Here is a 5,476-nt window from a genome sequence, read left to right as displayed (position 1 = left end):
GGAAACTCGCTTCCTGTCCTTAATCAGCCCAATATTTTTTAAAGAGATGAGAATGTCTTTGCGATGCTGCCGGGCAGTGGAGAGGAAGTGACAAAGTATAGTAATCTAAAGCTGTCGCCAATGTTTCTGCCCTGTCTGGCTCAATTTTGGCCTAGTTACAATTTCTGTGCAAGTTGGGGGAGGTCGTGTGGCTGGTACAGGTGTGGACCTCAGAGGTGGCAAGTTCTGCTCAGTTTTGGGGACAGATATGTCATTATGTTTTCCAAGTGGGAACTTGATAAGAATAAATCACATAAGTTATTCTCAATAAACCACAGTGCTCCAAAGGAGATTGTATAAAACTCAGAAGAATTCTGAAAGGTAATGTTAATATTTTAGCTGCAGCATTCACACACCACTACTGCCAAGAAAATTAGGTCAGTTTTGAAGAATGCAATTGTCTTTTTTTTAATCGCATTTTCAGAAAATGAATATTGAAAAATGAAAAACTTAGATATACGACAAGCCAAGTTGAGTTCTATCTTCAGAACTTAATATTGTGATAATCTTGGTGCTGTAAAACCACTGAATATAGGAATATATAATAACAGTTTTCATATATTGAGAGCTTAACTTGTCCCAGTCCCTGTTCTAAGAGCTTCACATAAAGAAACACGTTTATCCTCATACAACTCGATAAAGAAGAGGAAGAGAAAATGGACTCGGGCAGCTTATGCATTTATCCAAGGATACAGGTGTCAGAGCCAGTATGTGAAATCAAGCACTCTGGTCCCATGTTCTCAAAATATACGTGAGTAAGCTACTGCAAAAGCATATGTTTTCATGCTAAAATTTAGAAAGAAATTAAGAAAGGAGCCACATGTAGTATCAACTGAACTGCTTACTCTGATCTCTCTAGCCAGATTTGAAAAGAGAGTAAAAGCTGGAGAAGTGAAATTGTGTGAAATCCTCAGAAATTGATCCTGAATCAAGGGAATGAGTGCTAGCACCCTCTTTGTAGGCTGAACCTTCCATCAGAGGCATACAGGGCTGATCCAAACTTAAAGATAATTTCATTTATCGTACAAAAGCAAACAAAAATGTACCTCAGGGTACAGGCTCACAGGTCAAACCTGGCTCAGAGTTTGAAATGGGGGTATTTTCCCCCTAGCCCTTGTATGAACTCTCATTGAATAAAGGTCAGCAACATGAATAACTTTCATTTTGTCTGAATGGCACTAAAACTTATTTACCAATTCAGGATCCTGATGCTACTTTAGGGTGCCCTTTCCCCTAAGACATACAGAGAGTAAATAACATAAAAAAGCACTTGGTTTTTAATTGCTTTACAAATAAAATTACTCCTTTTTCCCTCCGAGCTGTTACAATTTCCATCTCAGTAAATCAGCTCTGGATAGCTCAGCCAAACTAATCTCTAAGGTATTTTTTTCAAGACCAAGAAAACCAAGGACCTCTTTCAGATGAAGGGATAGAATGTGAAGACAGAATTTCTTAGATTTAAGAAGGTGGCTGAAAATCTGGGTACCAGTAGCGTCTGATGAAACCTTTGCTGGTTCCATCCTAGACTCTTACCTTGACTCTAATCCAATCAGAATAAGAAACTCTGCCTTTGTGGAGAAGATAGAAGAAGAGTAGATAAGATCAGAGGTTTCCTCCACCCTAAATGTCTCTACTTTTAGTTCTATTAAACCATATGGTTTAACAGTCAAGACCAAAGGTACAATGATCTCCTTAGAGAAGGATCTCAGAGTGCCAGAAATGTGCTGTCCATATCCATGTGGCTATTTACAAAATTTTCTTTTTTTGATCCATTTATATTTAAAAAATAAAATTGAGATAGTACTATATATATTATAGTGAATCCTTTCTTCCCTTGATATAATATTGTGACTATGTTCTTGTCATTTGGCTTTCTTTTATTTTATTTTATTTTTTTCCTTTTTGTCTTTTTTCGTAACCGGTAACGGGATCGCAACCCTCGGTGTCGCGCCCTTTTCTTTTATTTTTTTCCTTTTTGTCTTTTTTCGTAACCGGTAACGGGATCGCAACCCTCGGTGTTGCGCCCGCACCGCGCTCAACCAGTGAGCGGACCAGTCTCTATATGGTTTCCGAACCCTCGGCGGGAGTGCCGCCGCACTCTCAAGCACCGCACTCTACCAAGTGCGCCACCGGGCCGGCCCTTATTTTTTACTTTAAATATTTGATTTTATAATCTCCACAATTATTTATCCGAACCGTCGGCGGGAGTGCCGCCGCACTCCCAAGCACCGCACTCTACCAAGTGTGCCACCGGGCCGGCCCTTATTTTTTACTTTAAATATTTGATTTTATAATCTCCACAATTATTTGAAAAGCTCTCTAAAGTCTTCCAAAAGCATGAAAAGAGCATATTAATTTCAGCAGAGGAAGAGAATAAACTTTTCAAAGGCAAATTAATTTCTAAGTAAATCAACAAGTCCACTTAATAAAAATAAATCAAGAACAGAAAGTAAATAAGCTTAGCAACATAAATTGCATTAAAAAATCAATAAAACAGAATATAAACACCAGGGCACTTCTTAAAGGTCACGGAAAATTGAATTGAAAGATAATGGAAAGCTTTCCATGAACTTTTTATTTCTTTGTTTAAATTTTTCCTTTTTTTTTAAGACTAACATCATAGAAAATATGTTCTCTGACCACAAGAACAGAAGGAAATTTAGAAAACTCACATATGTGTGGAAATTAAACAGCACTCTCCTAAATAAACAATGGGTAAAAAGAAAAATCACAGGGAAATTAGAGAGTACTTTGAGATAAAGATCCAAGTTCAACATATCAAATTTTATAGGATGCAGAGCTCATGCACTGCTCAGAGGAAAATTTATACTTGTAAACACCTATATTGAAGATAAGAAAAATCTCAAATCAGTAATGTCAACTTCTACGTTAAGAAAATAGAAAAAATAGAGCAACCTAAACCAAAAGCAAATATAAGTAAGAAATAACAAAGATGACAACAGGAATATATGAAATAAGGAATTAAAAACAATAGAGAAAATCAACAAAACCAGAAGTTGATTGTTTAAAAAGATCAACAAAATTTGCAAACCTTTATCTGGATTGAACAAGAAAAAAGAGAGAAGATTGAAATTACTAAAATCAGAAATAAAGTAGGGGCATTATCACATTGTCACTACAGCTTTTTGTGGTGGTAAGATTTTGTTTCTTTCTCTTTCTCATTTGCATTAGTGTTCTACCAGTGGATTTTGTCCTTTCTTGTGTATTCATGGTAGTGATTGGACTCTTTAGGATTTCTTGCAGGATTGGTCATGTGGTGGTGAACTCCCACAGTTTTTGTTTGTCTGGAAAATACACTATTTCTCCCTCATTTCTGAAGGCTAGCCTTGCTGGGTATAGTATTCTTGGCTGGCAGTTTTTTCTTTTAGTAATTTGTATATATCATCCCATTTTCTTCTGGCCTGTGGAGTTTCTGTTGAGAAAGTCTGCTGTTAGTCTGATAGGGGCTCCGTTATAGATGACTTGACACTTTTCTCTTGCTTCTTTTAAGATTCTCTTTGTCTTTGAGCTTTGCCAGTTTGACTCTTATGTGTCTTGGAGAACATCTTTTTGGGTCAAATCTGTTTGGGGATCTTTGAGCCACCTGGATCTGAAGGTCAGTGTCTCTCCCTACACCTGGGAAGTTTTCCATTATTATTTGGTTGAATAGGTTTTCCAAGCTTTTTCCTTTCTCTGCCCCTTCTGGAACACACATGATTCAAATGTTTCTGTGCTTAAGGTTATCTGCTAACTCTCAGATTTTCTTCATTTTTTAAAATTCTTTTTTCCTTTTTTTTTTTTGGTCCACCTGGGTTATTTTGAAAAGGCCATTTTGCAGATCAGAAGCCTAAGCTATCAGTTGTGGTTTTTATTTCGCCGAGTGAATCTTTCAGTTCTATGAGTATAACTCTTTAGGTCCCCTTGTAATGTCCCTGCTTCTGCAGCATGAACTTCTGGCTTCCTGTCCTGGCTGAAAATTAGGATGACGGAGAGCGAAGATAGAGGCAGGGTGGGGTGGGAAATTTGTGAATGCAAAAACCACGCTGCCTGAGAAACTCGCATACTCAAGCTCCTGAAGTGAGCATGCCCAGTATAAGCAACAGCATTGCACTTGACACAGGGGACCCTTCCCACAAGAGCAGCTGCCTCAGCTGTCTTGAGATTCCTGAGGGAGTCTCGCCCAACCTCATGTCCTCTGCCAAGTCCAGATCCAAGCCTGATCTGAGCTGGCAGCTGTGCTTGGGGTTTGAGCTTCCCAAAATAAACCACTTTCCCCACTATCACCACTGCACTTGCAGCAGGACCTCTAAACACCAGGGGCCTTCTGATGAAGGAGGCTTCACTGACCTCCTGGGCCTTGAAATGTCTAGAACTGGCTCAGAAAGGTTCATGAGAACAAATTGTTATATTTAACTTAATAGGAATTTAATTTCCAGGAATTTTACGAGCCGGTTTTTAAACACAGACACTATTAAAAATTAAATGATATAGAATTACAATTAAAGAGATTATATTAAAAATAAAGGTAATAAATACTCAAAATACCCCACTTCCTAATTATTTTACTACATCTTACTTTTTTACCATGCTCCTAAGGCTATTTATATTTAATATATCTGTATGGTGGATAAACTACATAACGGTGTGTGATTGCACATCTTTCTCCAAGTTCAGCAGCTTCACATTGTTGGCTTGAGATCAGCCATGGTGGGGAATGTTTACACCACAGCAATTGGCAAGCAATGTAATCCAGGGCTAGTCTTCTAGAGAGCAGAACTATTAAACACTTATCAGTACACTCCTGTCTGACTCATCTGTATAACTCTAAACCTAGAAGCACATCCTCATCTGAGCCTGCCAAAACCATGCATTGAATATGGGGAGAATAAGGGATAAATTAGATAGTATCACAGGATACTTCCAGGAACAGTCTCATCCTATCTCATATCTTGACCAACCTTGAGGTGAGGCTCACAAGACTGATTTACCAGGGTTCCTTGTGTGTCTACATACCACTTTCTTACTATCAGCTGAACTTCTAGTGCTAGAGACTTCTGGTGTAGGCCTTTCTCCACAATGGGCTTCAATTTCCACCTCTCCTTCCCCCTTCTCCCTTTCTCAAGCATACCCACAAGTTTTAGCCATATCAAACCTCCCTGGTTCCTCAAATACCTTAAGCCAGGGGAACCAAAAACTCAAAAGCCTGTAGGGGCTACACAATATTAACTGTGTGGTGCGCAGAGTGACCACTGTGGCCCTGAGGAGGGACAGGTGTTCTCTGCTCTCCAGGTATGGTTAGTATTCAGCCACAGCTGGTTGTACAATGGCGAGATAAGGCCCCTGCTGCCATTTTATCTTTCAAGAGAAATTAGGAATGTGAGGTTTTTTTTGTTTTGTTTTGTTTTGTTTCCTTTTTGTCTTTTTTCGTGTCCGGCAA

Source organism: Galeopterus variegatus, unplaced genomic scaffold (assembly GCF_000696425.1).
Source record: "Galeopterus variegatus unplaced genomic scaffold, G_variegatus-3.0.2 Scaffold6621, whole genome shotgun sequence".
NCBI classification, from domain to species: Eukaryota; Metazoa; Chordata; class Mammalia; order Dermoptera; family Cynocephalidae; genus Galeopterus; species Galeopterus variegatus.
Note: the sequence above shows the minus strand (reverse complement) of the source record.